The sequence below is a fragment of the Dasypus novemcinctus genome, chromosome 28 (genome assembly GCF_030445035.2).
Source record: "Dasypus novemcinctus isolate mDasNov1 chromosome 28, mDasNov1.1.hap2, whole genome shotgun sequence".
Classification (NCBI taxonomy): domain Eukaryota; kingdom Metazoa; phylum Chordata; class Mammalia; order Cingulata; family Dasypodidae; genus Dasypus; species Dasypus novemcinctus.
Window position 1 is genome coordinate 17,487,877 of NC_080700.1, and position 9,864 is coordinate 17,497,740.

A 9,864-nucleotide genomic window follows, 5' to 3' on the forward strand; every position below is an offset into this window, starting at 1 on the left:
AATAACTACTGAGTTTCAAATGCTGCAGGCCCTGAGATAGGCAGAGGTTGGCAGTGCATGACCTCCATGGGCCACGTAACAGTACCCATGAGTCTTCAGTTTTGCTGAATTTTAAGGTACAAGCAGGCAGGTTATGCACAAAGCAGGCTGTTGCAGAGAAGAAATCTGTAGCTGCCTGGATTTGTCAGACCAGGTCCTGATGCCCTAGAACCACATGGTTGTCAACTCAGAGGGCACAAAGGACTAGAATTCTTTCTTTTGCCCCTGTTAATTGGTGTTATTCCCTCCCATTTTGTTAATGTAACCTTAAGACCATTCAAGGAACATTTGGAATGTCTGCCCTCTCACCTGGAGGGCTGCACTCAGTTTCAAGATAAACTGAAACTGACCCAGCTACTCCTTCCCACTCCAGTCAAAGGAGCCTGAGTTCTGTGTTCAGCTCTGACCTGGATCCATGCTGCGCTTCCAGCTCCAGGCCCACCTATATACCCCTCCTAATTCTGATTCCACAACCCAAAATCAATTCCCACAGGTGAATAAGAATTTTGTTAGTCTCATAAGAAAAAAGCCTTTAATCCTGTGACCTAGAGAAGAACCATGACAATCTTAGTAGATTTAAAAAAGATCCTTAGCATATTAGTGATTGCATGAAGTGACTGGCTATTTTGAAAACATTTAAGTCGTTCAGGAGAGGAACAAAATAAGAAATACTCTCCACTGCACAGACCTCAAGGTGCCTAGGCATGCAGTGCACAGACCCAGTGGAACACTCCATAGGAGCACTAAGAGGGCCCTCACAGTGGTGTCTCAGGCTCCTTCCTGAATGCTGGTCTAAAGTGCAAGGCTGTGCATGTTCCTTGACTTTCCAGGCTTCTCCCTGAATTAAGCCTTGGTTTTTGTTAGCTTTTGGGGGTGGCTTGGGTTCCAGAGCATGCTCTGGATGCACACTCACCCACCTCTACCCACGTTGACCTCTCCTGGCTGCTTTGGGTCCCATTGGGCCACAATCTCTGAAGTGCCCCTTCTTCCTGAGTTGACTTTAGCTCCTTTCCAGTGACAGGCATTGTCTCATGGACAGGTGGGTCTTGACAGTGTTTTGGCTCCTCTGGAATTCAAGAACATGCTCATGCACAGGGAAAACCCTGGTTGCTGCCCGCTTGCATGGTAGATCACATTGGAGAAAAACTCAGGGCCTTTGCTGCAGTAGTGGTAGAGTGCTTCAAAGTTATCCATTGCCCAAGTGTAGGCTAGTTCTCAGCTCAGACATGGTTGTACATGGGGCTCTGGACTTGCCTATCCCCAAGGCACATATTCCGAGGTGGATGGTTGGAGATCCATAACTTCAGCCTCCTGAGCAGGCCAAGTTATGTAGCTAGTCTAGGAAAAGGGTAAAATGATTCAGTCAGGTACTAACTCTGGGTTTTTATAGTATCTTGTCTGGTCTATGAAGACTGAAGTCAAAGTCTGAAGAATACTTGGGGATTGACACTCATTTGCTTTGCAAATTTCTTCAGAGCCTGATAGGACTAAGGTGAAAATTGTATCATTCTGGATGGCTCTATTGAAAGTCAGGATTGTGATGACTGACTGAATCAGGCAGTGGTCTGGGGAAAGGAAGGAGGCTTATGGTGGGATGGGGGTAGTGTCCAGTTAGTAGGAGTTTCCAGGCAATATAGAGTCTCTTCTTATGTCAGCCACTGGGTATTAACCTTTTGTGCCTAATTCTCAAAAAAAGCCTTCGTCTGTAGCTAGCATCTGAAATATAGGTCTGAGAACTACAACTAACAAGATTGCTTTTTCCACACAATTAAACCCTGAATTCAGAATTTTGCCTAAAGACCTACTAATGAAAAATAAACATTAATGTATGATTGAGAAGTGAGCTGGGACTCTTGAATGCAGAATTTTGTAAAGAATACTATGCAAAGATTTTAAAGTTACATTTGTGACTGAAAATCCTGCTGGTCACACCCAATTTTTACGTATCTTTAAATGTAATTATTAGGGTTAGTTTTAAACAGAAAATAACTTTGGTAATAAACTGAAAAATGTACAACTGAAGATGATGTGTCATAACTGTTAAATAGTGTTAGCCTATATGTAAATAGCAACCACGAATGGAACATAAACAACTAACTAGGGAGTAATTTCTGGTGGTGCATACATTTTCCTATTTAAAATATCATTTTCCATCTCATAACTTAGAATTAAAATTAGTTTAAATCTTAAAAGAAAATGGCTTATGGTAAGACTCGAGTCTCCTTGCTGCACTTCCCTACACACAGCCGTGCCTGATCCCTGGTATCGCAGCTCCACACCTTCCACAGTGTCATCTCTGCAGGACACTGGCCCACTGTTTGCCAACTTGCTGCTAGGGCAAGAGCATGAAGAATTCATGCTATGTGGCTGCCTGGCCTATGACACAGATGCCGCTGGTGCCTGGCCCTGGACTGCAGGTATGCTGTCATTGCCTGTGCCTGAGCCAGCTGCCCAAGGCTGGCCTGTGAGGGAGAAGGCTGCCAGGCTGAGCTCTGCCACCACCACAAGAACACATTGTATCTGAAATGGACTTGCGGTACTACCCCTCAGCAGAGGGCCAGAGTTTGAGATGTAGAGCAAATACCTTCAGCTCTGTTAAGGGCAAGAGTCTGGACTAGATGGCATCAGACCGTGCACAGGATGTAATGCTGACATCTTCAGGAATAGTGGTGGGAACTGTAACCACATGACCTGTGCAGGATGTGGCTGTGGATCTTGCTGACTGTGGTTGAAAGAGATCTCAGACTTACAGTATCTCAACCCCTACAGCTGCACATTCTGGAGCAAGAAACCAAGTTGTAAGAAGAAGACAATTCTGGGCACATCGATTGATGCTCTAGTGGGGATTTCCCTCATGGCTGGCATTGCCATCCGTACCACGGTCACTGGCATTCATGTTTGTATTGACAGGAAGATCCTCCACACGGGGAGGGAAGAAAAACCTCTGAGGACTTTGGCTATGGCAGGAGAAGTGACGTTGTGAGGCATGGCATCCCCAGGCATTGTTGCATATATCCATATATTGCAGTTAGCATTGGTCTTGGCATCCCCATTATGCCAGCATATGTTTTTTGGTCATGCCCACTTCTCTCTGTTGTGAAGAAAGCTGTGGAGTTAGCACAAACAAGGGAAAATGATGAAAATTGAGTTTGATGGAGTTGGTGGTCCAATCACAGTGGCAGATACCTGGTGAGTGTGCCTAAATCCCAAGATGGAGGAAAACCGCCTGAAGGCATGATAGTGTATTGATCACCAGCAGAAGCCCTACAGGGAACTCAGTGTCCTGCAGGCCCTTACAGGGAAATAGCCAGCTTTGTAGCCCCCTTAGTGGACATGTTGAGAAGGAACATTCTGTCCATGGGCAAGGGAAAATATAGCAGGTTAAAAGTTCTAAAGGAAATTTTCCCAGAGACACAACCAGTCTTTCTGGAATTATTGACAATGCAAGAACACATGTGATGGCCAGCTCCAAAATCAGTTCCTGCAATCAACAGGACAGAATGTGCAAAAATATGAAAATCCAGGTGGAAATTAAAGCCACACTGATTCACTATCAACTAAAGAGTGGAAGCAGCAAGGAGGACTCCCTCTATGTTCCTGGTCAGATGGGAAAAATGAAGAGGAAGATAGTGGTGGTGGTGATGGTGGCAGCAGTGAAGAAGGTCCCTCCTGCAAACACTGATGCCCTGGGCAGAAAGACGGCCTGGCCAGAAAAACCTGGGACATCAGTCTGGCTCAGTGCATCTGTAGAGACCTGGAGAACTCTGATACGTAGTCATTTGATATACCAGGCATCTCCTCAGATGAGTGTGGCTCCCCTGCTCCCATCCTGCAGCCTGCCTCTCTACCCCAGAGCCAAGGATGCACCCATCTCAAGAGCCCATTGAACCTCCCTGCCCCAGCTGACAGGCAGACTGTCTTGAAGCCAGATGGTGCAGAAGTGAGAGTATGAAGTGGAATTAATCCTTCTGTTCTGAGAAGAATACATATTATGACTGTATGATCTGGAATTCTTTTATTTTCTGAGAGTGAGGGGTGGGTGTTATATATTTTAATTTTAAAAGTCTCTGGTCATAGTCTTTTCTCAGGGAAATTTGAAATTTTTTACCAGACAAAACATGGAAATTTTGCCCTGAGGTCCACTCTGTTACCCACATTTTGGTTTTAATTTATTGGTTAACCTCATGGTGGCAATCTATGAGGTTTGTGAGAGTATACATATGTATGTTGCACACTGTATGTCTAGTAACATATTTCTGAAACACACACTTAAATAAAGATTTCTGTCATGAATCAACTCATCTCATTTTTTTGACTTGGATAGTCCTACAGAGCTAAGTGGTTAAACAGAATGCTATCTATTTGAAAGTCTCTACAACTGAGGTTGTCTAAATCTGGGGAAGAAAGATTATATTCAAATCAGACTACCATGGAGCCATCTTTGAAGCAAAGACTTCTTCCAGCATGAGAAGAAGCAAAACTAGGATTGGCTCTGAAGAATATAGTCAGTCTGAAGAATTATTAGCTGAGCCAACCAGATAGATAAGCTAGACATTAAAATGAACCATGTTTGCCCTCAAGAGAAGCTGTGCAATTTTCCTTTTAATAATTTAACTTTTCCTGCATTGCTGACACTTGTAAGGATATGCTTCAGAGGAGGGCAGGAGGTAGTGGTTTAGGATGTCTTAAGAGAAATCCCAATGGGTGTTACAGGGTTGCCAGTTGGAGAAAAGAAGTATTTTTATTGGAAGGAGAAGTGTACTAATTCTCCACGATAAGCAAGCAGAAACCTAGATGTTTGCTGTGTCCTAAGGTATAAGCTCAGTGTTTGAAAAAGCTTTCTCAGTTCCAAGAATTTTCTGTTTCTTAGCATTCTCAAAGTTTCTGAGTCTAGTTTAAGTAAGGGAGACAAAGGAAACTGAGTGAAATTTAGCTTGAAAGGAGAAATGACACGTCATAAAAATCTTTGCGCATACTTAATTTTCTCTGATCTTATAAATTTTTCAAGGCCAAGCCAAATTATTATTACTTAGATTGTTTTTCTCTCTGCCTAGATGTCCTTAGACATGATAGGCCTTGCAGGAAAATTTTTTTAAAGTTTCATGAGACCTGATAAATGATTGCAAATGTGGCAGCAACTTACTTTGTGACTGTGTGAGTCTGTTACACTCCCCTAATTTCCCCAACTTTCAGATTATATTTAAGTCATTACCATTGCCAACTGTCTTTATTACCTTAGCCCTGGACCCAGAAGAAGACTTGATAACATCCTTTCCTTGAGGGCCAGATTCCTTTCTGCTTCCTTCCATGGATGCTCTTGCTCTGTCTTTCTGGCCTGTGTCTACAGTGAAGATGATGTGTATTGACATCAGCCAAATTGGAAGATGATTTTCTGTTAAGCGTTGCAGCCAATTGTATTGACTGTACCTGGGAGAGGAACTGCTTTTAGTGGATTTTGGGTCCCTGGAATAAAGTTCCCTAAAGGTTTCCCTGTGCTTAAAAAGAAACCTGTTCAGGAAAAAGAAGCAGATAGTCTGGAGATCTCTGAAATGCAAATTAATTCAAGTCTTGTAGTTCTCTTGAAGCCTCAAAAAGGGAACACTTAAGTAGGATAAAAACAAAAAATCTGCAAGTGTTTGCAGTCAAACCTGTATCCTTATCTAGGCTCCACTGGTTACTGTTGTAAGTTGTGGCAACTTCCTCTGATTTTGTTTTCATTTAGCAAAAATGGGGATACTAATCTTAATTGTGTGTTGCAAAGATTAAGTGAGATGATGAACTGAAATTATATGTGGTAAAGCTCCATGTTTCTTTTTCCTGCAAGAATAAGAAGAAATAAGTTTAAGGGAGAGTCCGGATATCAATTAAAAAAAGGAAGTCCAGATCTCGAGAAAAGAGCATATGGAAAACTAAGCTTATTCTAATACTTTTCAACAATCCTGTTGTAGGAGTCAGGCATTAGCACATGAAAAGGTCCATTGACACCACCTGGAGGACAAAATGAGTAGTGCATTAGAAAAGTTGGTTCATGGGCTAGAAAAGGGGAAAGTAAAATATCCCTTGCACACAGCATTCTTTTGCTCTGGAAATTCCTATTGTGTTTCACGTATGGGATGCAGCAATGAGGAAAACACAAAATTCTTGTCCCATTAAACTTATACTCTAGTGAGGAAGGAGAAATGGATGTATAATCTGGGTGCGGATAAGTGCACTCCAGAAAAGCAAGGAAAGGGACTAGAGATGGTGTTACTTTAGATAGGTCGTATAGGCTTCTTTGAAGAAGGTATATTTTATTACAGACCTGAATGAAGTGAGGAAGCAAACCATGCTAACATCTAGGGAAAAATCATACCAGACGAGTAGACAATAAAGTACAAGGGTGCTCAAGTGGAGTATACTTGGCTGTTTTAAAACAAAGCAAAACAAAACAAAACAGCATAGAGCCTGGTATGGAAAAAAGCAGACAGAGGAAGAGAATGACAGACTAGGTTGAAGGGAAGGCTGAGGAAAAGACTGAGTAGATAAGCAAAACAACTCTAAAGACAAAGAAACACTAGATTCTTCCGAGGCCAGAAAGTGAGGTAAACTTGGAAGCCACAGAGAAGGAAGCTTTCAGTCACCTTTCAAAGGGCCTGAGACTGAGGGGGAAGGAAGGCATGATGCATCACCAATCTTAGTGAGATATGTCAATGGAAAATGTATTATGCCTATGGTAAATAGATACCCATCATTTGAAAAAATGCCAAGTGGATTTTCCCAGAAAATATAGAGCAATCTAGGTGGTGAGGAGGTGGACAGTCATCACACATTTTCTCCATGCCTTAGAACAATCAGGGAGTGAAAATACTCATTCCTACATTCATGTGGCACTGACATTTGGTGATCCATTTCTAAGTTTTCCCCAGAAATCCCCACTCTTTATCTGGATTAAATTGTACTAAAAGGAAAAGCCTGAGAGAAAAAAAACCAGATCCCTAGAGAGACTATGCATCTTGGAAATTAAACCTTTATTAGGGCATGCTAGGGAAAGGACAAGAGTTGCATGCTGAGCTCTGACCCCTCTTCAGATCAGTTACTTTTCCTTTCCTGCCCCATAAATTTATGTTGAAAACTCTTGCAGCCTGGGATAAATACCACTTGGTCATGGATTCAGTACTCTAGTTTTTTGTTTAGGGTTTTTGCATCTATATTCAAAAGAGAAATTGGTCCTTGATTTTCTTTCCTTGTTAAGTCTTTATTTAGCTTTGGTATCACAATAACTTTAGCCTCATAGAATGAGTTAGGAAGAGATCCCTTGTATTCAATTTGGATAAGTTTAAGAAGTACTGGTTACGTCATCCTGCCATGGCCCACTGGGTGGACTGGGGGAGAGTGTAAACTACAATGTACACCACTATCCATGCCATGCAGCAGTGCTCCAAAATGTATTCACCAAATGTAATGAATGTCCCACAGTGATGAAAGAGGTTGTTGATGTGGGAGGAGTGGGGTGAGGGGATTGGGGGGTATATGGGAACTCATATATTTTGAATGTAATATTTTTAAAAAATAAAGAGGATAAAAAAAAGAAGTACTGGAATTAATTTTTCCTTGAATGTTTGAAAGAATTCACCTTTGAAGCTCTCTGGTCTAGAACTTCTCTTTATTGGGGAGTTATGGATTACTGATTGAATCTCTTAATTTGTTATAAGTATGTGGAGATCTTTTATTTCTTCTTGAGTCAATTCAGGTAAGTTATATGTTTCTAGGAATTTGTCCATTACTTCTAGATTATTTAGATTTTTTGCAAACAGCTTTTATAGTATCCATCCATAATTGTTTTAATATCTGCAATATCCAGCAATGTCTCCAATTTCATTTCATATTTTTGCAGTTGGCAGTTAGGCCAGGAAGGAAGGGCTGGCACCAGGCCAAGTCTTCTCTCTGCGGCAGGGCTGGCCTGCTTGAACCTAGTCATTTCCTCACTTCCCTCTTTCCTTCCTCCTCTCCTTGATCTCTAGTCTCACTGCTAACTCCCTCTCTCTGAGTGAGTGATGGCTCCAGCCTGTACATTTCCACCTCCCCTGTGTCCCTGCGAATGCTTAAAGCCCCCTTCCTACACCAGCAACCTCCATGAACTGGTGAATGGGTGCAAAGGCTCGTGAGGCTGGAGGCACTGGTTCTCCTGGGCAGCAGTGGAGCTGACTCTGTAGAAGCAAATTTTTCTGAGTGCCAGCTCAGGACATGATCCCAGGAAAGCCTAACCTCTCTGCCTTTCTCTCACTGGACAGTTCTTAAGAAAGATGTGTCACAAAGACATGCTGTAGGGCCTACTAAGTGCAGGCCTGTTAAAGCACTTGTCATTTCATGGACCCTCTCTGGAGCCATATCCGAGAGGCACCACTATTATAATTCCTATTATACTGATGGGTAAACTGAGGCTCAGAAAATTGATGCGATCTGTCAATGTCACACAGCAAAGAGGTGAAAAAGCCAGGATTTGCACCCAGCCTTCCCAGACCCAGAGTCCATGTCCTGGCCCTCAGACCACCCTGCCCTCTGTGCTGATGGGGCAGGTACACAAAATACCTGTCCTATCTCATAACCTAGTGCTGCATGTGTCAGCAGGACTCTGTCCCCTGGATTCCATAGGAATTGAAGTGATGACCCCAAAGCCTGATGAATGGGAGGATGCATGATGCTGGAGATTCTTACCTTGACACCTGTTCTCACACTCATTCCTGAACATTTTCTGCCCAGAACGGAGCTCATATCCTGGGCTTCAAATGGAATAATAATTCTATTCAAAGTTCTTGCACAGTGCTAATTCCCCACAGGATGCTGCTGTGGGTGGTACATACTCAACGATGTCTGAAACACAAAAGGGCAAAGGGCCACCTTCCAAAGACATGATTCATCACAGAGATTCCAGCCTCCAACCTGGCCTACAGCATGGAGTGTGACACCATGCCTTGTTATGAAAAGAGTTGATCCATGATTTATTAATTCATCATTGTCTTTTATGAAGAATTAGGCTTGCCAACTGCATGGCTGAGGTCGGATTATCACTAGACTGTCACTCGAGCCAACCACCCTTCTCAGCACTCTGGCTGGCACCCCAGATTGGGACACAGTGGGCATGTGCCAAGCTAGGGGGTGAGTGGGAAGTTCTGCATCCTACTCCCAAGTCCTTATAGGGCAAGTTGAGGCACAAGCTAAGCCTCCAAACTGGCTCTTTGCTCTGTGGGGCTGGAAACCTGGTTGTCCAGTCCCTGACGATTTTCTCAGAGGTGACCACTCATACCACCGTACCCGTGGACCTGACACTACCCAAGCCCTAAAGTCACGTACAGAGTGCAGGGTGGAAGACAGTCCTTTTCAACATGTCCCCACTGAAAGAACTTGGTTTGGTCACAGCATATTTCTGTGGTTTTCTGCTGTCTCCCTTCCCCATGCCCCAGGGATGCCCCCCACCCCTTATCTGAGCAATTCATGGATGAGAAATGACAAACCAGAGGATATGGCCACAGCTTAAATCATGGAGAGGTTTTATTTTATATATCCCTGATCACTAAATCAAGAGGAGAGATGCCAGGGACCAGGTTCCCTCCAAGTAGCGCAGAGCTGAGGCTGGATGCCATTGACTAAATATAGGAACAACTTAATATGAGCCAACAAACGCACGAATGAATCAAATTTCAGGGATGAAGCAAAACTAAAGAGATGGTAGGAAAAAATCAGTGGTTACTAGGGATTAAGATGGAGAGAAGAAGGTCGAATGTGTGGAATATGGCACACTTTTATGGCAATGAAATGATTCTGTATGTTGCCCTATTGGGTGACACA

General features: G+C 43.1%; 1 pseudogene; it reads left to right on the forward strand.

Moving 5' to 3' along the window:
- The first annotated feature begins 2,242 nt into the window (after nucleotides 1-2,242).
- Nucleotides 2,243-3,991, forward strand: LOC131276396 (E3 ubiquitin-protein ligase RNF19B pseudogene; annotated as a pseudogene).
- The last annotated feature ends 5,873 nt before the right edge of the window (nucleotides 3,992-9,864 follow it).